Below are 24252 nucleotides of genomic sequence, written 5' to 3'. Positions count from 1 at the left end.
TTCCTGAAAGTTCGGGCAGGCCTCCTCTATCATCCTCCACATATCTTCCAGCCTTTACTTTTCCTTGATAATCTCATCGTGGCTACTTTTAAGCGCTAATGCTTTATGATTAACCATGTTTTCTTCATCTATACGTGGGTATTGTAGGGCGTCACACATTATTTATGATCAGTCGCTTCACTGGCTTGCGTGCAGCCGCAGCAAATACTACCATCGACACTGTCAATTTACTTGCCTGCAGCATTTAATCTTTAAGTACCACCGTCCCAGCCTCAACAAGAAAAAAAGAAAAAGAAAGAAGGGAAAAAACAGAAGCAAAACAGAACAACGTACGCTCTTAACAAGAAAAATTGCTCACTTTGGAGCTCATTTTTTCCCCAAGCAACAATCGCCATCTACCTTGCATGCACCTTTCCTTGTTTCTTTATCGCTGCGCGCCCAGCGTTTTAAGGTCGCGAACGACATACGCGTACCAGCGTGACACAGCGTTCCTGCCACCGATAAGTATCGCACGAGTAGTGCTAAAGAAAGTAAGCACTCGTAGGAAAGATGTCAATTTTTCTCTCAGAAGACGTAAAATTCTTTTAGAGGGTAGGGCACAATGGACACCGCCATCGTGAAAATACAGCGCCAAGCTACGGTGACCTATAATGTTCAGCTCGTAATAGTAAATTGTAATCAAATATTAATAGATACAGTGAACACGTAGCGTGTCTATACGAAAAGAAGCATTTTGGCCAAATTTATTGGATTTTTCCACAGAACGACTGACGTCACACCGCTCTGTTGGCGGAGCTACTTGTGTTTTCATGGCTGACCTTCGAGATTTCCCGCGGAGCGCAGTGTTTCATACAAATTGCGTCGTTCTTCGCTGGTGATTTCAAATGCGGGAGAATCCTCGACAATACCGATTTTCTCTGCGACTAAATCTTCTATTCACATTTAGAAAAAGAATTTTTTACAAATTTCTAGAATGTAACAGTTTAGTTTGATCTAGAGCGATAGAGAGAGAGAGAGAAACACTCTTTAACAGATGCTTGAGATGTTATTCAGGCCATAACCCTAGTATGCTACTTCGGAAGGCAACGACCACACATGAAGTGGGACATTCATACGTGGGACACACGCACACAACATACACAGGCACACACAGGAACAAGTAGCTAACTTGTCTGGTCGAGATCAGTGTCTCGGAGGAAAGGCTTCCGTAAGCTATGCTATCATCCTGTACCGCCAAACGATTTCATTCCTCGACCGATATACGTTTCACATCGCATTGATCATCGTCACATGGTAGGGACTATATTTTCTAACACGAAAACTCATTCAATGTATTTTCGTCCTCGTACATCACGAAAATGGAGCCACCTTCCTGCTGACATTGTTTCAATAAATGATAACGGTGCCTTTAACCAAGCATTAGGTAACGTTGTATAAATAGCCATTAGTACAAATTTATACTGCCCACTGCATATTGTGTTCATTTCTCTGTCCTTTACATTGAGCTTGTGTTTCTCATTATTAGTAATTAGCTAACATTGTGTTAGCAGTCAAGTCTCTTGTATACACTTTAAGTTACTGCACATCTCATCGTTTCTTGTTAATTGTATAACCACTTCCCTTTGTAATGTATTTGGCCCTGGAGGTATAATAAATAAATAAATAAATAAATAAATAAATAAATAAATAAATAAGAATGCTTTCGTTACACCCAAAACAATACCAGCTCTGTTCCACAGCACCAGTGCACGGCGTAACTCTAACGAGCTGCCACGTAAATGTAAGTTAAGGAGACCGTGAAGGTGCATGCGTGCTGCGTGCCGACTGATAAGCATCAGTTAGCCCATTCCGCATATTGGACTCATTGCACTGTAGCGAACGCATCAATAGCAGTCCGTACTAGTTGGTAGAAGAAGTTCGTGTAAGAAGTTCGTACCAGAAGTACAGAAGGTGTGGTGTAAACACGCGCATTCTTGTCTTCTGAGACCTTTCGACGTGCAAATCACATTTCTGGTCAGTCTTTCTGTAGGACAATACATACGCAATACATTGAGTCTATTTTTAAGCTAGAAACATTTTATCGGCCGTTCTCAGCCAACCCTAGCGGTTGAAGACTGGCAGCGGACACGAAGTCACCGCTTGAACGCCTATGAACTACCAAGACATGTTTTGACGAAATAAATATAACGCCCAGCAACTGCTTACAAAAAGAAAAAGAAAATGTCGATCGCGATTGCCGCAGCTTCGTGGAGCGACTGATCAACATTTTCGTTGTACATCTCGCTCTTCCGACTTGCATAAGAATGGTGCATACGTTGCACAAAACCAAACAGCCCGCCGTGGTTGCTGAGTGGCTATGGTGTTGAGCTGCTGAGGACGAGGTCGCGGGATCGAATCCCGGTCACGGCGGCCGCATTTCAATGTGGGCGAAGTGCGAAAACGCCGTTGTACTTAAATTTAGGTGCGCGTTAAATAACCCCAGGTGGTTGAAATTTCCGGAGTACTCCACTATGGCGTGCCTCATAATCAGAAAGTGGTTTTGGCACGTAAAACCCCATAATTTAATTTTTTTTAAACAAGCTGACGCTAAAAAGAGGTCAAAGAAGCACAAGAAGACAACAAAGATCTCGGCGGAAGTTCGTGTAGATGATGATGATGATGAAAAACTTTATTTATCCCTCTTTAAAGGAAAGGGGGCAATGGAATAGAGGGTGGGGCTAGGAACTACTTGAAGTAGGCCTCCTTTATCCTCTCAGCCCACTCCAGGATGGCCTCCTGAAGATCGGGCCTGGGGCTGCGCAAGCCAGCCTCCCACTGCTCCTCACTAGATATTAATTGCCTGAGGAAATGGGGAAGGGGGTGCTTAGGGCACCCCCACATGATGTGGTTTAAGTCTGCTTTGGGAGAGACACAGAATTTACAAGAGGGAGAAAGGTAAATGGCGGGATGAATGCGGTGGAGGAGGTAAGGGGACGGAAAGGTGCGAGTCTGCAGCTGTCGCCACAGAACTTCACACCTACGCGGGGATTTGCCCATGAGTGGCGGAAAGGTTAAGCGGTCTAATCGGTAGTGTGGGAAGATGTCGTGGTAAGTAATAAGTCGATCCCGCGCTGTAAACGGTGCCTCCTCCGTGGCGAGGTCCGACACATCTGATGCCTGAGCCCGGACTGTAAATCCTCGGGCACTGGCATGAGCCGCCTCGTTTCCGGCAAGGCCCGCATGCGCGGGAGTCCCGATTAATGCCACAGTTTGATGGAAAGGATGGGCCAAGGGGAGAGAAAGGGCTGGCTTAGAGACCCTACCCGCTCCGAAGTTATGTATGGCTGCTTTGGAGTCACTAACGATAATTGATGAATTTGGGATTGTGAGGGCCATGGCTATGGCCGCTTCCTCCGCCTCCTCCGAGGAAGAGCCAGGAATGGAGGCGGCCGCAGCGACCTGGCCGTGAGAGTTAATTACTGACATTGCGTAATGATTTCTGTTCCGATATTCGGCGGCATCAACATAGAGCACGTCTTTAGAGGTGAATAATTGTTCTTGGAGAGCCTTTGCTCGCTGCCTCCTAAGCTGTTTGTGATGCACAAGGTGCATGTTTTTAGGAAGTGGGGGGATGCAGAGGTTCTCGTGTATGTGATGTGGAATGGTGTATTTAGTCTTGATTATGGGCGCCGGAGTGATAGAAAGAGTTTGTAGAATATGTCGACCTGTCGCGGTGTTAGATTTGTCTGCTATATTGGGATGTGAGGCGGGCTTCTGTGAGTTCAGTAAGTGTGTTGAAAGTTCCAGTAAGCATTAGCCTTTCAGTGGAGGTACGTATGGGGAGCCCCAGAGCGAATTTATATATTTTGCGTATAAGAGTGTCGATCTTATCTGATTCTGATTTAAGGAAATGTAGATATGGTGTTGCGAATGTAATCTTACTGATAACGAAGGGAGAACTGAGCCTACGCTGAGCGTTGCCTTCGGCTTACCTGATGTCAAACGTGAGCTCGAATGGACTCCTCCGGGGCGTATACGCCCCATGGCACGGTTCCAGTTACAGTGGATTTCCAGTTTTTCTTTTTTGTTTACGATTACGTTTTATTATTATTGCGATAGCAGCTATATCGATAGCGCAAGTGAATTTTCGGCGTTGGCGTCGTCGTCATCGGCGTCATTGCCGTGAGGCTCCGCATATATTTAGGTATATGGATGCTACATTCTATGTCATGCTATATGCCATGCTATATAACGGATTACATTTCTTAAAACCATATTATTGTTTTTTTTTCAGCTCTTGTTTTACACTTGCGCTATTTACTTTGGCCTAGATTCGTTGGATGTACTTGAAAGCAGCGTTTGTTTATTTTCGTAATCGCACCAGTATCTTGTTTTTCTGTACTCTTTGCTTTAATTCAAGCGTGAGGAATTCCGAGAATACTTCCATGCCTTGTTCCGGAAATCCGGTTGTCGGTTCGTCAGCGTTTGTAACAGTTCGCTATACAAAACGTGCACTTTCGACTACATCATGCTTAGAAACCGGTTACAAAGCGTTTACACGTCGCACTACCATGCAATAACGTGTAACGGACGTTCTGATCAGGTATTTCCTGTTCGTGTTTCAATTTGTTCTGATAGTACCTGCGGAATATAAATTCCTCAGCTTAATAACTCAGCATCTGCCTTCAGCGGCAGTCGCTGATTACATTGGAACACATCGCAACTGCATTTATTTCATTTAGCGTGACCACCGCTTGAAGACACGTCCATGGAGGTGCCTTTTGAACGCGCTTTAAAAGCGCGCAACCACAGGGCTACTACCCTTGTTCGGTCAATACCGCCCGCAGCGCACATCAGGATGCAGAGGCGACGACAACAACGCCTGAACGACCACCTTTTCTGGTCGTCCGACCGGAAGCGTCAGCGGAACAAACGACCAAACACAAAGAAGTCTCTCTGAAAGATGTTCGTCGCAAGGCGTGGGACTCCGGCGAGGGGTGACGTTGACGCTTCTCGATTTTTTTTCTTCTTCTCGTAAACTGCCGGTGCGTGGCCGTCTTGTCGGTGGGCACAACGCTCCGGCGAACTCGGGATTTCCACTAACCCAGTTTGGCGACCCCATGTCGAGGAGGCCGCGTCGGGAACTGGTGCTTTGCTGAGCGGGCATCTCCTGACCACGGAAGCGTGGTCAGCGGCCGTCTCCGCCCGCCCGTGTCACGCATGCGTGCGCCCCGAGCGCGACACCCAGCGCGTGCGCGCGCTTATCTGACAGACTGCCTGCTGCAACGTGGCTGCGCGCGTACACGTTGGTGCTGAGCCGCGCGAGCATCGCAGCCAGCGGCCACCCATTGCGAAGGTCTTCCACGCTGGCTATTTCCGTCCGTGTTCGCAGTTTAACTGGTCCTTTATTCTGTGGCGTAGCTGCTAAAAAAGAAATCTGAACTCGGAAAACAGCCTGCTTTAGTTAACTATGCCTTTCCATAAGGTTGCCTACAAAAGCGGCTAGCGGAAACACACACACACACACACACACACACACACACACACACACACACACACACACACACACACACACACACACACACACACACACACACACACACACACACACACACACACACACACACACACACACACACACACACACACACACACACACACACACACACACACACACACACACACACACACACACACACACACACACACACACACACACACACACACACACACACACACACACACACACACACACACACACACACACACACACACACACACACACACACACACACACACACACACACACACACACACACACACACACACACACACACACACACACACACACACACACACACACACACACACACACACACACACACACACACACACACACACACACACACACACACACACACACACACACACACACACACACACACACACACACACACACACACACACACACACACACACACACACACACACACACACACACACACACACACACACACACACACACACACACACACACACACACACACACACACACACACACACACACACACACACACACACACACACACACACACACACACACACACACACACACACACACACACACACACACACACACACACACACACACACACACACACACACACACACACACACACACACACACACACACACACACACACACACACACACACACACACACACACACACACACACACACACACACACACACACACACACACACACACACACACACACACACACACACACACACACACACACACACACACACACACACACACACACACACACACACACACACACACACACACACACACACACACACACACACACACACACACACACACACACACACACACACACACACACACACACACACACACACACACACACACACACACACACACACACACACACACACACACACACACACACACACACACACACACACACACACACACACACACACACACACACACACACACACACACACACACACACACACACACACACACACACACACACACACACACACACACACACACACACACACACACACACACACACACACACACACACACACACACACACACACACACACACACACACACACACACACACACACACACACACACACACACACACACACACACACACACACACACACACACACACACACACACACACACACACACACACACACACACACACACACACACACACACACACACACACACACACACACACACACACACACACACACACACACACACACACACACACACACACACACACACACACACACACACACACACACACACACACACACACACACACACACACACACACACACACACACACACACACACACACACACACACACACACACACACACGCACGCACGCACGCACGCACGCACGCACGCACGCACGCACGCACGCACGCACGCACGCACGCACGCACGCACCGTTGATCATTTACTACGTGCCTTGCTGATTGCGCATCACCAGAGGCAACGAAAAGACGCGACGCAAGCGCAGTGTGGGGCGAATCACACCTGGAGCACGTGGTCTTCGAAGACTGTAAAGCCGGCGCCTTCTTCTAAGCCCGCACAAGGCAGGAACGACAGCTATGTGGGTAACAGCTGATCTGCATTCCCCATAGATAATAATAATATTTGGGGTTTTACGTGCCAAAACCACTTTCTGATTATGAGGCACGCCGTAGTGGAGGACTCCGGAAATTTTGACCACCTGGGGTTCTTTAACGTGCACCTAAATCTAAGTACACGGGTGTTTTCGCATTTCGCCCCCATCGAAATGCGGCCGCCGTGACCGATAGACTATATATATATATATATATATATATATATATATATATATATATATATATATATATATATATATATATATATGCACTACAGAGATACTACAGAGATACAGAGATATTTACAATGTTTCTTCACGTCAGCAGCACTTTCGTGGTGCGTGACGCACGGGTGATGCTGTGCCATGGGCCGAATTCCGCCTTAATGTCAGTGTGTGCAAAACAACGCGTTTATCCAAGATCATCATCATCATCATCATCATCATCATCATCATCATCAGCCTAGTTACGCCCACTGCAGGGCAAAGGCCTCTCCCATACTTCTCCAACTACCCCGGTCATGTACTAATTGTGGCCATGTTGTCCCTGCAAACATCTTAATTTCATCCGCCCACCTAACTTTCTGCCGCCCCCTGCTACGCTTCCCTTCCCTTGGAATCCAGTCCGTAACCCTTAATGACCATCGGTTATCTTCCCTCCTCATTACATGTCCTGCCCATGCCCATTTCTTTTTCTTGATTTCAACTAAGATGTCGTTTACCCGCGTTTGATGCCTCACCCAATCTGCTCTTTTCTTATCCCTTAACGTTACACCCATCATTCTTCTTTCCATAGCTCGTTGCGTCGTCCTCAATTTCAGCAGAACCCTTTTCGTAAGCCTCCAGGTTTCTGCCCCATATGTGAGTACTGGTAACACACAGCTGTTATACACTTTCCTTTTGAGGGATAGTGGCAACCTGCTGTTCATGATTTGAGAATGCCTGCCAAACGCACCCCAGCCCATTCTTATTCTTCTGGTTATTTCAGTCTCATGATCCGGATCCGTGGTCACTACCTGCCCTAAGTAGATGTATTCCCTTACCACTTCCAGTGCTTCGCTACCTATCGTAAACTGCTGTTCTCTTCCGAGACTGTTAAACAATACTTTAGTTTTCTGCAAATTAATTTTCAGACCCACCCTTCTGCTTTGCCTCTCCAGGTCAGTGAGCATGCATCGCAATTGGTCTCCTGAGTTACTAAGCAAGGCAATATCATCAACGAATCGCAAGTTGCTAAGGTATTCTCCATCAACTTTTATCCCCAATTCTTCCCACTCCAGGCCTCTGAATACCTCCTGTAAACATGCTGTGAATAGCATTGGAGATATCGTATCTCCCTGTCTGACGCCTTTCTTTATAGGGATTTTGTTACTTTCTTTGTGGAGGACTACGGTGGCTGTGGAGCCGCTATAGATATCTTCCAGTATGTTTACATATGGCTCATCTACACCCTGATTCCGTAATGCCTCCATGACTGCTGAGGTTTCGACTGAATCAAACGCTTTCTCGTAATCAATGAAAGCTATATATAAGGGTTGGTTATATTCTGCACATTTCTCTATCACTTGATTGACAGTGTGAATATGGTCTATTGTTGAGTAGCCTTTACGGAATCCTGCCTGGTCCTTTGGTTGACAGAAGTCTAAGGTGTTCCTGATTCTATTTGCGATTACCTTAGTAAATACTTTGTAGGCAACGGACAGTAAGCTGATCGGTCTATAATTTTTCAAGTCTTTGGCGTCCCCTTTCTTATGGATTAGGATTATGTTAGCGTTCTTCCAAGATTCCGGTACGCTCGAGGTTATGAGGCATTGCGTATACAGGGTGGCCAGTTTCTCTAGAACAATCTGACCACCATCCTTCAACAAATCTGCTGTTACCTGATCCTCCCCAGCCGCCTTCCCCCTTTGCATAGCTCCTAAGGCTTTCTTTACTTCGTCTGGCGTTACCTGTGGGATTTAGAATTCCTCTAGGCTATTCTCTCTTCCACTATCGTCGTGGGTACCACTGGTACTGTATAAATCTCTATAGAACTCCTCAGCCACTTGAACTATCTCATCCATATTGGTAACGATATTGCCGGCTTTGTCTCTTAACGCACACGTCTGATTCTTGCCTATTCCTAGTTTCTTCTTCACTGTTTTTAGGCTTCCTCCGTTCCTGAGAGCTGTTCAATTCTATCCATATTATAGTTTCTGATGTCCGCTGTCTTACGCGTGTTGATTAACTTAGAAAGTTCTGCCAGTTCTATTCTAGCTGTAGGGTTAGAGGCTTTCATACATTGGCGTTTCTTGATCAGATCTTTCGTCTCCTGCGATAGCTTACTGGTTTCCTGTATAACGGCGTTACCACCGACTTCTATTGCGCACTCCTTAATGATGCCCATGAGATTGTCGTGCATTGCTGCAACACTAAGGTCCTCTTCCTGAGTTAAAGCCGAGTACCTGTTCTGTAGCTTGATCCGGAATTCCTCTAGTTTCCCTCTTACCGCTAACTCAATGATTGGCTTCTTGTGTACCAGTTTCTTCCGTTCCCTCCTCAAGTCTAGGCTAATTCGAGTTCTTACCATTCTATGGTCACTGCAGCGTACCTTGCCGAGCACGTCTACATCTTGTATGATGCCAGGGTTCGCGCAGAGTATGAAGTCGATTTCATTTCTAGTCTCACCATTCGGGCTCCTCCACGTCCACTTTCGACTAACCCGCTTGCGGAAAAAGGTGTTCATTATCCGCATATTATTCTGTTCTGCAAACTCTACTAATAATTCTCCTCTGCTATTCCTAGAGCCTATGCCATATTCCCCCACTGACTTGTCTCCAGCCTGCTTCTTGCCTACCCTGGCATTGAAGTCGCCCATCAGTATAGTGTATTTTGTTTTGACTTTACCCATCGCCGATTCCACGTCTTCATAAAAGCTTTCGACTTCCTGGTCATCATGACTGCATGTAGGGGCATACACTTGTACCACCTTCAATTTGTACCTCTTATTAAGCTTCACAACAAGACCTGCCACCCTCTCGTTAATGCTATAGAATTCCTGTATGTTACCAGCTATTTCCTAATTAATCAGGAATCCGACTCCTAGTTCTCGTCTCTCTGCTAAGCCCCGGTAACACAGTACATGCCCGCTTTTTAGCACTGTATATGCTTCTTTTGTCCTCCTAACCTCACTGAGCCCTATTATATCCCATTTACTACCCTCTAATTCCTCCAATAACACTGCTAGACTCGCCTCGCTAGATAGCGTTCTAACGTTAAACGTTGCCAGGTTCAGATTCCAATACCCTAAAGATACCCTAAAGGCCCTTGCGGGCATTACATATGGTGGGAGAGATAACAACAAAATATTTCAAACAAAATAGGAGGGGAAAGGCACTATAGAACGCCGTAGTACAGGTTACCGAAGGCAACAAAAAATAAAGCAGAAAGAAAAAGAAAGAAATGCATACAAGATGTGCAAAAATACACTCGGTATAAAACATGTAAATGCACTTACAGTGGGTCAAAAGCACAAAATTCTGTTTTTGTGCTGGTCCAGCTGGTCCCAATTGTAGCCCTGTTTGTAATAGGTGACACTGTAGGCGCTGTGCTCTTTAGCTCTTTTGTTGTGCGCACGCCTTTTGCTTATACTTTCATTTGCATTCAGGTAATGTGTAAATACTTATCGTCGAGCCCAGCTGTCGGCTTCGTTTAAGAAAGTCATCTGTTGGTGTGCGGAGAAACAAAAATCGCGGCGGAGCGAGTTTGTTTAGGGAACGTGGCGGAATTGCCGAAAAGACAGGCCTGCAAATTACATCTGGCGTTGCAATCTCCTGCAAACGCGTAGGCCTATCTTTTCAACCTGTTTTTACGTGCTCTACTTCCTAAAGGAAATGCCACTACAAGATTAAGCTATATGCTCGGGGAAATCGGGCTCTGCTCGCGCTAATGCGGCGTTCTTGCTAGAACGTCCGCTATTTTTCGTTCTTTGTTCGCACGGTTTAGCACTATAGTTCACGCCTACGAGAATTAAAAGCGGCTGTGACGTCACAGGCTCTTTGAGCCAGCTGCACCCTACGCGTGAGCGTAATGAAGTGCAATAGACGTGATTTCCCTATGAAAGCACACGTTTTAACAGGAAAGGCTTTTTATACCCGCTCCCTCTTATAAAATGTCTGTTTTGTGTTGCCTTGAACACACTGAACCCCGTTTCCAAGCACTTCCAAGAGCAGTATATTTGTTTCAGTGTAGTTAGACTTATCTAGCGCCTGCGTATAATTGACTGTTCACTAAGAACAGTTTCCACCGACACTACCACTCTCATATAGCCTCAATCTGTCTTCCGGTGAAATATGAACGGATCTAGTCTGGGGCACAGGTTGCCCGGCATTTGTCCCTCCCGAATATTACTGGGGCGCTGCGCGTAGGGGTGGTATACAAGTTGCCTATAGATGTCGCGGCACAGTTGCTTGTTCCCCACGGGCCGCCCATGGGTGTTTCATTAGATTTAGGACAACCTAAAAGGTAAGGGGATAAAAACTCCAAAATTACACGCGGGCCGCCCAAATGAGTGCATCTCTGGCAGCGAGTTTTAGACCTCTGATTGAGGATGAGTGATTGAAGGCATTTAAAGCGGCGAAGCTGGTTAGTTGTTTGCTGTATTCCGCATTCATGTTTGCAGCGCGGACTTGAAGAAAAAAAAAAGACACACAGAAGGAAACGCCCACTCCACTTGTTTCATTCTGTTTTTCAAATCCGCGCTGCAAACATGAATGCGTGATTGAAGGCAGCAGTGACAGCTCTTTAGGCAACAGCCGATATGGTTTTTCCTGCTCATTACAAATCGCTTTGTCAGATGGCTTAAATGCACCGTTGATCATCTACTATATACGTGCCTTGCTGGTCGCGCATCACCAGAGGTAACAAGAAGATGCAACGCAAGTGCGGAGGGAATTGAATGATGCCCGGATCACGTGGTCTTCAAGGACTACAAAGCAGGCACCTTCTTCTTAGCCCACACAAGGCAGCAGTGACAGCACTGCGGGAAACAGCTGATCTGGATAACAGAGTTTCCTACAACATTTAGTAGAGGGAACTCTGGCGCCGCAATCAAGGTCGATCCAAATAGGTCGCAAAGGTTCGGGCGAAAAGCGGTTCGGAACAAATTGTCACCGACATCAGCAAGGGTCGTTATGGGAGGAGCGATTGAAGCCGACTATGTTTGGAAGGAACAGACATTGGGAAAGAAAAATCGTTTTTTTTTTAATTAAAGCGAGACACAGTTAAATTCATTCAACGAAAATAAAATTTCTAGTAAATTTTGCATATGCGTGACAGTAAAGGAAATGCAACTCTATTTTTTTTAATGATTATCAATAAATACCCCTTTTCAGCGCTTATCGTAAGAGGGGGCGTTGTCGTCGCTATCACTTGCAATGCAATGCAGCTCTTGAAGTGTGCAGACAGGCGTGCTCGTAAAGTTCACCTGTTACCATACGCCCCCTCTCACGTTATCCTGTTTTCCTTGTCGACGTTCGTTTGAATTTGATGACGCAGGTAGTTTCATCGTTTCTTAATGTGTACAGTAAAAAATAGCGAGTTAAGACGGCCAGATAATTGTTTAGGTGTTTTCGGGCGACTGGGCTGGACGACGGGCTTGGCGTCCGACGATAGGACCAGCACTCTACACCTAAAGCTTTTGCCGGCCTCCAAAGAAAGTATTCAGGGGTGTGAATTCGAAACCCGTACGGCAGATATTTTCTTGCATCGCTTCCGCGCTGAAAGCTCGAAAGGCACATCAAGTCGAATGGCGCGGCATTTGAATATACAGCTCTAATAACAGGTCACCAAAACAAATTTCCCGCCTTTGAGAATAAAATGGCGTCACTTCTGTTTTTAACGGATATGGCGTCACGTTGCTTTTCGTCCGCCGGAAGTGGTCCCTCCTCACATAGATGGCGCTAAGCCCCATGAACCGCAATGCTTTGAACGTATGGGCTTCTATGGAAGCTTCGCTACCAGGTATATTTACCTTGCTGCAATCGCTCAGCCACTGTGGGAACGATGGGTAGTACAAACGGATTTTGTCTGATCGTCGTGCTTTTATACTCAGACGTTCTGGGGGCTTTTTGTCATGCTTTATCTGCCTTCATTTTCCTAAATTTCAAAGCAATCTATACTTTCCTAAGTGCACAAGACTCAGCAAACACGCACATTCGCTACTAAATGCAGTGGTTCAGCCTGTCGAAGTTGCCGAATCGAAACGCGCTGGCTTGTCCGCGAGAAACTCATTACGGCGTTCTATGCCGCCTGTCGATGCATGCGTCCGTGGCGTAAGGGTTTCAATGTCGGGCTTCTGTGCCGAAGGTTCTGTGTTCGAATACTGTGGCCGACTAATTTTAGTGGTGTTTATTTAATTAATTAGTACAGAGTACTTTGTCGAACACGACGGGTTTACAGAGTGACGAAGCCGTTTGAAACCTGAAGGACGAAGTTTCGGCAAATTCATGTACCACCCATCATTCCCATGCTGGCTGAACCGCCCCGCTTGCAGCTCCCGTAGGCACTAGCCACGAGCGTTTTTTGCACTTCGCCGCTATCGAAATGCGGCCGTCGCAGCCGAGATTTGATCCAAACTCCTCGTGCGTATCAGCGCAACGCCATAGCCGCTAAGCGAAAGCGGCAGATAACAAAGAACTAATAAAGTTGCTCAATTATTTCAGCTAGGAATTAAGACCTGAATGGAAGAATCTAAAAGAAGAAACGAAAGAGTCGATGTCAGGAAAGATATTTACGCGCAGAGATTGAGGAAATGAAGAAAAAAGGCATGGATCTAAATAGTAAAGGTCCTGATTATGAAAACCGCGCACTTCAGGCAGCCGTTGAATGAAGCGTTGTGGCATTAAGTATTTAACCTTGGGGAGAGTCAGCCATATTGCAAAACAAACTTAGTTAAAACGGAACAGTGCTCGCGCAGCGGAAACTTTGAAATTAAAGGAGAAGTAAAACAGCGAAATTACAATCTTACAGATACGTTAAAGAAAATTGGCGATGCCTTAGGTGTACTGATAACACGTGGTGACATCAACGTGTGCCACACAGTCTAAACGAAAAATGCGCACAAGTAAAATGTTATCCTACAGTTTAAGCGTCACGACAAGCGCAACAAATGGCCCCAGAAAGCATGGAAAGCGAAGCTAACAAACGCTTCTCTACAGGTTTACCCAACCATTTCTCCGTGTAGATCAACGAACACTTGTGTTCAGATATAAAGCAGTGCTGGGAATGGCCGTAACGCACACGCCCGAACAAGGATGAAAATTTATTTGTACAAGTAATGGCGTTCTTCTTGTATGACGCATGGACGATTCACTTGTCGCTTAGATCACTTGCGAAAGTGACCTTAGGGAACGGCTAGTTTCCCCACTATCGTGTCCGCGTGTACAAAAAAATAAGAACTGTCATCATCAGCAATGCCTCGAGCGTCGTCGTTTTCTTCCACAGCTGGCTCGTTGGCGCCCCTCTGCGCTAACGCGCAAACGTGCTCGGGCCACTGCTCACGCGTTCGTCGTCATCGTCGTCGTCTTCCACAGCTGGCTACGTTGCCGCTCCTCATTCCAGCGGTGAATTTCACTTCTCTTCCGTCTTCGTAATGGGCAGGCCGCGTTTAAGGGGGTTGGAGCCATTGCTTAAGGCCATTGCTTAAGCCATTGCGTATGAGCCATTCATTGTCTTACGTGACGGACACATTTAATTTTGAAGTAATTTAATTTTGAAAAAACGCAAGCGGCAATGCCGGGCGGATGCTGCTAACCACGGCACCGAGCAAACTCGAGACATCGAACGCCAGCGACAACGGCGGACTGCGGGCATACCGTCACTGACGCCGTTCCCTCCGTCGCAGCCGAACGTGTGTGTAACCTCATTAAGAAACACAAGGACGTAACCAATAATTGATAAAGATTTTAATGAACCGTCGGGATTTACCCAGTGATAAACACCGGGACCGCATGTTTCAGAATCACCTGTACGGAGTGCTTGGGCTAATAGTGTTCCTTCCCCCTCCCCTTTTCTTTACATTATCTCTCACTCTCTCTTTCTTTCTCTCTCGTCCTCTTTCTCCCTCACTCTTTATTTTATGCAATCATACGCGATCAGTGACACTTCTTGTTTCTCTCTCTTTTTTTTTCCGGACATAATTGCACCAAGCCGTAATTTCCGTCCTAATTTTCGTACCATCGCCATCACCACTGATGTCGTCGGTTGGTCACTCATATGTGATCGAAGCAGTTCCAGGCAACGCTGCGTCTGTTCCCCATTAGCGCTCCGCTTTCGCTCGCGCGGCCCCGTCGCATCTGCATTTCCCGCGCACACCGCGCGTGCGGTCTCCAAAGTGGCACAACGCGCCCGGCACTGGCCAACCATGCATGACCGAAGACTCCGGTCGGCGCCGTCGGAGCGCGTGCGGCGTCACTTTCACCGGAAGGAAGCTGCCACGCGCGTTGCTTTTCACACTGGTACACAGCGCGCGGGACACCGCGCGCCCGAGATTCGCGTTACGCTTGAAAAGGGGTTTCCGGCGTCAACTCGACGGATCGGTGTTAAAAGCCCTTCTCTAAACGTGCGGATACATGGAGTCTTCCGAGAGCGACATGCCTATCGTGGACGTAGTCAACGTTTACACAATAAACATTGCCCGTAGCAACATTCAGGTATTCACGGAATGCCTGTCGCCTGAGTTCTAAGTTTCGAAAAATAACTTGTGGCTCTCGACCGAAATATTTTCTTTTTTTTTTTTGCTGCCGCGTACTATCTGTTGCTGTTCTCTTCACGCTTGAACTTGTGACCTTGCAGGAGCTCACTGAAAGAACTACTTTGAATTTTAATTATACTTTTGAAAGCTGTGAGGTAAAAAAAGAAAGTGAGACAAGTAAGTGGCATGATGTTAACGGACAATAACGCGACTCCAAGCACATACTTGTATGGCTGCCGTTTCTAGGGTATTTAACACTGTCATACATTAAAGACGTGACTAGAGACATCTTAAATTAATGGCTCCTGTACAACAGCATAAATATCGTCAGCGCCGCGTGCACGACATCAGCATGCGCCGTGCGATCCTGCAACCTTCACCATTTTTTTTACGGACTCTCATAAATAATATTACTCGCCGTAACTGCAAATATGAAGTGCCCATTTGGAGCACGTGAAGCCTATCTTCGTTACCCCAAAACTGAGCAGCATAAAAGCACGCACGGAGCTTCTCATATCAAGTTGTGCTCCCTTACCAGTGTGGCAATAAATGAAAAGCAGCATTTGTAACATGTTTGCAAGCTACAACGCATCCGACGCTTGTTGCATTGCCATGAATAAACGGGATCACGACGGTATAAGCACGCAAGAGAAAAGGAGATGTTACAGGGAAGGGAGCCGTGTTACGACGTGAGTTGCATGCAGTGCTACCGAAATGTAGCCGTTCCTAGTTAAACGATACATGTATGCGAAAGACATTTAAATCGGTCTCGTAAAATAAAACAGGGTCAACCTTTTTTTCCCTTCTTTTTTTCATTTTTGTGAGTTTCAAATGCGAGGTACAAAACCCTTGACGTCGTCCTCCTCTTGAAAAGAAAGCTCCGAACTCGCGAATAACCTGCACTAAGAGCGTTTGCGAAACGGTAGACAGTGGAGCACAGGACGCCACAACATGAGCGCATACAGCAGCTGAAGCCGATCCTATACACAACTAAACTGCGGCGCAAGGTGATGCAAGGTTTCGCCCTATAAACTGAAACATTCAGGGCCCCCCTGCAAACTGCCATGTGGCTTCTGCGTGCGTTGTCGCGCAGAGTTCGGCCACCAACGTTTCAGAGGTTGTTTCAAGCATCTCGGCGAGAAACGTTGAACAATAAGCGTGCGGGACGGGCTTACAGCGTTACAAAATGGCCTACCATAAACAAATTTTATTACCTTCCGCGATAAATGTCCCAACATAAAACGGCGCGTCTTTCGTATTTACCTGCATATTTATGTACAGGCACGTATTTTTGCAGCGAGATGCGAGAAACCGAGTTACCTACTCCGCGTAAAGATGCAACTGCAAACCACACGTGGCTGGTAACGCGTACCAATGTGGCTTCAGAGTTCACAAAGTCATTTCAAGCAGCGATTTAAAGCTTTTCTTTCTTCGCATATCACTGTGCTTTTAGAATATGAAACCTAAAGAGCAACGTCGAGTTCTTTTTCGCCAAATGTGAGATTCTGCAGCTTCGTTGTTGAACATCTAAAAGTGCAAAAAGAAAGAAGAAACAAACTCTAAAGAGAGCGTCGCTCGACGGCGGCCAACAACCTGCAAACGTTCTTCTGTTTTTAAGCTCTGTCATTAAGCTCATTCCACAGCTTCCCGTAATGGGCTTGGAACACGGTTCGAATAGCTGACGTTATGCAAAGTACTTCTATATGCAAAGTGCAGCGAGTGGGGGATCTGTATAAGACAATTAAGGGGCAATGCTGCCGATGAATCGTGAGTCGATTATGGCAGCACGTTGACTTCGACAATGGCAGACACATATCCTATCACCAAGAGTCGGCACGGGATTTTAGCGTGGCAGGTTCGTGTAGTAGTCGGAGATCTGCAGAGCAACTGATCACGTGGTATGGTCGCGATAATTTACGCAAGAGACCTATTACAGGGCCCCTTGGCCCGATATCTCACACCAACGAGGGGAGCCATGAAAGCGCTCCTACAATTCTTCGGAAACACACGCTCACATTCAAAATAAGGCTATGAACGGGCTGTCAGGACATGAATGTCCGTAGATTCACAGGATGATGATGATGATGATGATGATGATGATGATGATGATGACCTTGAGCTTGGCGCATACCCACCCACGGCGATTGGCCAAGAGTCGGGGAGATTCTGCTTATGCGTTCAGGTAATGAGCTTAAATATCTATAATTTTGTTGCACAAATTGAAGCGAGAAAAGTTCAAAATGGTTCAGTAGACTGTAATTCAATCGAGAGAAAAATTTATATATAATATATATGAGCCAATAAAGGAGGAATGAAAAGAATAACACGGCCAACAATGAAATCGGTTTCATTGAATAATGAATTTTTCTAAGGCGATGCACACATTCCTGTGTGAGTGCCCAAGCACAGACGCTCCAAAAGACAACAGTACCGGAGTGTTCAATGGCAGGCCGGGCTATTGCACTGTAATTTCTAATGTCATTTTTCTCAGGGAGGAGCAACGCCGGCATTCCAGTAAGTAGTGTTCGATCGTCTCTAATGAATTGCAAAAATGGCACCAAGGGGATATTTCCAGACCAGATCGGTGCATGTATAAATTTAGATACGGGCCTACTGCCAAACATCATGCCCCTCCATTTCTCTTCTTCTTCCCGCTGGACAGACTAGCGGGCTATAAGACATTTGCCTCCGGCCCACCCCTCAGCTCTTACTCAAATAAATTTCCCCCTCTCTCCTTCTGTATCCTTTGAATACACAAAGCAGGAGAGAGGAAGAGAGCGCGTTGTGTATTTTCTCGACTGTAAAATTCCTTTTCATTTCTACGAAACTGACGTGAGCTAGTACATTAGCAACGGCATTAAATTTTAAGGCTAAGCTCAGGCTGGACAGGGCTCCTGATAGAACCTCACCAGCTGCTTTTTTTTTATTGCTCTGTCGTATTATATACACACGTTTACATGATCCGATGGGATGTTTGAACAAGAGGATACGCCTGAAGAGAGACTAGGAATAATTGAAACCTTGTCCTGAGCGGGGTATATATATATATATATATATATATATATATATATATATATATATATATATATATATATATATATATATATATATATATATATATATATATATATATATATGTGTGTGTGTGTGTGTGTGTGTGTGTGTGTGTGTGTGTGTGTGTGTGTGTGTGTGTGTGTGTGTGTGTGTGTGTGTGTGTGTGTGTGTGTGTGTGTGCGTGCGTGCGCGCGCGCCAGTTATTTGTGTCTGATACCTCAAAGTTGGTTGTCACTTCACTAAACAATTCAGGAGTGTAAATTTTTTACCTGTCTCGACTGAGTTAGAGGTCGAGAATGATCTCGACCTCTAACTTCGCATACACGAGGACGCCCTAACGTAACAAAGCGCTGATAGAACGGCTAGTGCTCACAGGGGGCTTCTTTTACAAAAAGCTACACGGAAATTTACATGAGTTGTTCCGCGCTACATACTGTGCGGTCGCGTGTTTGCTTTACGGCTAGCGTGGGCGAGCAGTTTTATTTTTTTCTCCGCACCAAAGCGTATACATACGCGGAAAAAAATACGCAATAAAACGCGGCACACTGGCCATTAGAAAACGAGGAAAACTTGGGGGCACGTGCGGAGGTTTCATGCATAACGAAGGACTCCAGAACGCACCTTGTTTTCGAATATGGACCGTAGAGATCCGGGACGACTAGATACAAAGGTGCACGCAAGACGGTGCTATGAGCAGGCGGCGGGTGCGACGGGCCCTCCTGGCGTGGGACGCCAAAGCAGGAGGCGAAGGAGTCGACGAACCCGGTCGTCGGTACTTGGACGACGTGTCGCGTCGCTCGGGCACAGCCGCGTCTCTGATCGCGCCGTGGTTGTCGTCCGCGCTGACATCAAGCACTCCGCACACCGCGCGACGGCAATGTCACAACGTGCCGCAAATCACCGCACAACACGACGTGCAAACTGACAATTCACCCGCATTTGCTCGCAGGTCGGTGGAACACAACCTTCAGTCGAACGTAGGCTTGAGGTGCAAGAAGAGGCGTTAGGACCCTACCAAAACTGCAATTTGTGAACGCTAGCTTGAAGTCCTATATAATGCGAGTATGGCATGTCAATTGCTTCAGCGATCACTTCGCGAAAGCAACGAGAAAGAGGAAAATAACGAGGCGTCGATGACGGATGATTGTCGAAAGTGAAGTCTTCCTCTCTCTATCTCACGCAGCTCACGTGCTCGGTCTAACGACCCCGACGAACGACCGCCGACGCCTCGAGGAGAACGACGTACCGGGCAAGGTGCCACCGAGTCCGGCTCACCACGCGTAGGACAAATGCATACGCGCGCACGGGTGAGCGTCTTCTTGCCTTTTCGTTGTCGACCGGCGCGCGCGCGCCCCACGTCAAACAGCGACGCGAGCGAAAAGCGGCATCGCGAAATTTCCCCGCGTCGCCGAAAGTGGGCCAGCCTGCGCCGTCTGACCCATTTCGCCACTCGAAGCGTCCCCCCCCCCCCCTCCGCCCCTCGTTCGAAAACCACTAAGCCTCTGGGATGGTGTACTCTCCATCGTTCCCTCCCCTTTGCCTTCTTAACTGTTCTTCACCGGAGGAAAGTAAAAAGCACAGACGAGAAGAAGCACAAGAATGCACTAGCACAGTCAAATGGGGCCTGCGGGGAAACCCCCCCTCCTCGGTCGTGTTGCATCCGCGCCGTGCACGAATCTTGCTTTCAGCCGAACGGACTTGAAGTCGCTTTCCTTCTCGTGGCAAGCAGGATTTGGTCCGCCGGGTGACCCCCACTTGGTGGCGGGACCAGGGGGAAAAAAGCTTGGGAAGCGTTTTGCCGTTGCTGACACTCACGACCTACGCTATGCGCGAGCGGCGTTTCTGTGAACGCGGCGATTATATGACACACCGCAAATGCGCGTCCGCAGCCCTTGACGATGAATAGGTGCGGACATTGTTCGCGCTGCATAGTTGGCGTGCTGCAAAGCGACAGCGCGCGACGCTGGACGGAGAAAGTGCAAGGGCGGAAGGCTTGTGTGTTCTCCTCAGTCGTATAGAAGACCAGCCATGAGACGGCTGACGCGAGAACTGTGATGTAGTTAAAGGGCTTCATAAGAAAGCACAATATGTAGATATCCGTGCCTGCACAGTTGTGATTTCTAGAAGAGCGCTTATTCTTGTGCCTCCTCGTTCGATTCGAGTTCACTGTGCACCTTTGATCTAAGAGGTTTGTTTTACCCTATATGTCACCCATGATGCAGTCAGACCTATGACTCGTGGGTTCTGAGCGACAGAAAGCAAAAGCATATTTGTCCTGCAGCACTCGCGTGCCTCGACTCAGTAGGTTTAGGAATGTTCTATCCTATACTGATTGTGAACTGAGCATGAACCTACATAACAAAAGAAAGTCGACAGTATAAAGCGATACACTTCCGAACTTTTGCGGGACTTCTGTCATGTCTGTTCACCAACTAGTACAACAAAATATTCTGTGAGCATGAACCTTTCAGCGACAGAGCTAATCTATGGACTTTATGCTCCTCTCTTGTACATACGGCATAACATTTTGAACTTCCCAGTGGCTGGGAGAGAAAAGGCACGGAACGTTTACCCACTTCATCATGCAGGTACCGAAGCCAAGGCTGTATAATAATAGAAGCCGTCTGTACTACTACTACTACTACTACTACTACTACTACTACTACTACTACTACGAGATGGCATATAGAGTGGAACAATTCTGTACAGAGAGAGAGAGAAGTCTTAACAGAAAGGCAGGGAAGTTAACGAGGCTGAGCCCGGTAGGCTACTCTGCACTGGGGAAGGGAGAAAGGGGATTGAAAGAGGAGAAGGAAAAAACGGAGTTCACAGATTGCGTTGTTGCACACATAAGCGTTCATCACTGAGTCAGTCACAGGTGGTTAATAGGCTGGTGAATTCAAAAAACGCACCAGCACCTTCGTGCATGGCCTTGCCCATAGCAGATGCACGAGGCCACAGGCCCAAGATCTCCTCTGTGAAATGACGGTCGTCTAAGTGCCCCAAAGCTGTACGAAGGGTACTCCTCTCGTCTTCGTATGCAGATCAGTCACGCAGGAGATCTTTGGTCGCTTCTTCGACACCACATCAGATGCAATTGGGACTGTCCGCCATTCCAATTAGGAATGAGTAAGCGTTTGTCAAAGAAACTCTTTCTCGCAAGCGGCACAATAGCGTTTCTTCCCGTCGGTTATAACCCGGTAAAAGTTGCAATGTCGCATGCGGGTCCATGGTATATAGGCGCCGGTTGGTGAACTCCGGCGCGTTCCATTTCGTTACAGTAATAATATGGGCATGACCGCTGAGGTGCCGCGCTGCATCCATTCTCGACAATGGTATCTAGGTGCTTTCACGTACATCATGTGCCCCACGGGCAGTTTTGTCGGCATTTTCATTGCCAGTAATGTTGCAGTGCCCAGGTAGCCACTGAAATACAATGTAATATTTCTGTATGGTTGCCGCGGCACTAATGCGACATGCCAGGAGCAAAATTAGGGTGCTCAAAGCACTGTTATGCTTTTACAAGCACTGCCCTAGTCATTTTGACGTCTTGCTAGGTCGGATTTGTTCGGAATTGTGAAACGATATGACGTGTTGTTCGAAAGTGTGCAAGAATGTGACAGTAGCCAAAAGGCTCCAATAGAATGTTTGACCATTGATGGCATGATGATGAAAGCCTTGAGAACTATGTTTGTATGTAGGCTGAACAGTAGTAAGACTACTTACGTACGTCACGTAGTGACAGATGTTTGAAACGAGTCCCTCTGCTAGGTAACGCGCTCGTTGTAGTGTTTTACGTAATTTATACAACTGCGGGTCCGAAATGATGGACCTGTGCTCCAGTATTGACCCATTGTTGAAAAATAAAGGAGCTCTTACATTTTCATTTTGGCATTCTCGAAGTCGTACTTGGCCTGTCACAAACTGCTAGCTTATGGAGGTGTAGTGCACATCTATGCTACCTCAGCTTGTAAATTTCACATAATGTTATCAATTTTAATACAACGGCAACTGGAAAAGTTGATATCAAAATTATGTGAATGCTGACAAGACGTAATATATGCGAGTATGTGATACTCAACGAAGAAGGAACCAGAAATTTTACCTAGGTTGAGCCGCAAGAAGGGCATGCGAATAGCAGCAACTGTTACCATTGCGAGACATCAGGACTCACAACGGACCACGGCTGAAGTGTAAACGGCACTCATATAACAGAACGTTAACCTTACTAGGTTTTAATCCATGGTTGCTGCAAATATGGCGCGACAAGGCGAGGACAAAGGGCGTAGTGTAGCTATGAATCCACTCCAACTCACTCAGCTTTCTGTACTTTTGCTTATCAGGCCTGCCACAGTTGAGATTGCACTTGAGTTTGCTTGAGACTGCTTGATACTGAGCATGATGATCCACTGACGCCGGATGCCATTCCGCGTGGCGCCATCGACTTTCACAAGGTCGCTGTTTTGATCGGTTCACGCCAGCTGCAGTTTGCAATACGGTGCCATGTTGCAGCAAGCAGCGCGTTCGCCCGCCGCGGTTGCTTAATTGCTACGGTGTTAGGCTGCTAAGCACGAGGCCGCGGGATCGAATCCCGGCCACGGTTGCCGCATTTCGATGGGGGCGGATACTCTCGTGTACTTAGATTTCGGTGCGCGTTAACGAACCTCAGCTGGTCCAAATTTTCGGACGCCCCCACTACTGCGTGCCTCATAATCAGATCGTTGTTTTTGCCTGAAAAACCCCATATTTTTCTGGCAGCGTGTTGGTCGGAATGTGGTGATTTCTAATTAGTAGATAGACGGCTTTAACGAAAACTGGAACTTTTTATCCCAGAGCACAATGTAGCAGTGAGCGACGAGTAACAACAACACGTTTAAATTCCCAAAGGAGTTCGTGGAGGTTTTGAAAGTGTCACAATGCATCTGTGCACTCTTGTAATTATTTTAGACAGCACACTTCTATCGGAGGACCTCCTGCTAGGCGCATATGGCCGGAGAGTTGGAAGACGATAGAGGCAGTGCGTACTTTTTCACGTTTCTTAGGCGACACGGGCCTTCAGGACTCGCGCTTGTGATGATAACACTTACGCGATGTGTTCTTTCATCTCGTTTCACCCATCATCGTGCCCCATTGTAATCCTCTTTCTTCTCCTCTTCCCCTTCACTTGCGCAGAGCAGCAGGCCAGATACTTCACTTTCCGGCCGACGTCCCTGCCTTTTCCAATCAATAAACTTCTTCGTCCACCGCTTTTCAGAATTTCAGCTAGAAAGGCTGTCCCGTACGAAAGAAACTTTTATCTCG

General features: G+C 47.1%; 1 protein-coding gene across 2 annotated transcripts in view; it reads right to left on the bottom strand.

Annotated features, from left to right (window-relative positions):
• Positions 1-24252, bottom strand: part of LOC142582857 (uncharacterized) — an 87780-nt gene that overhangs the window by 49479 nt on the left and 14049 nt on the right. Inside the window, exon 1 of one of the 2 annotated variants that reach the window (XM_075692942.1) lies at positions 19573-20264. The exons of the other annotated variant lie outside the window; for it this stretch is intronic. The gene's annotated coding sequence lies outside the window, so the exon portion shown is untranslated. Of the gene's footprint in view, positions 1-19572; positions 20265-24252 lie in introns of those variants that run through there. 2 annotated transcript variants of the gene reach the window in all.

This window comes from Dermacentor variabilis, chromosome 5 (assembly GCF_050947875.1).
Source record: "Dermacentor variabilis isolate Ectoservices chromosome 5, ASM5094787v1, whole genome shotgun sequence".
NCBI classification, from domain to species: domain Eukaryota; kingdom Metazoa; phylum Arthropoda; class Arachnida; order Ixodida; family Ixodidae; genus Dermacentor; species Dermacentor variabilis.
Note: the sequence above shows the minus strand (reverse complement) of the source record. Positions and strands in the feature narration are given on the sequence as shown.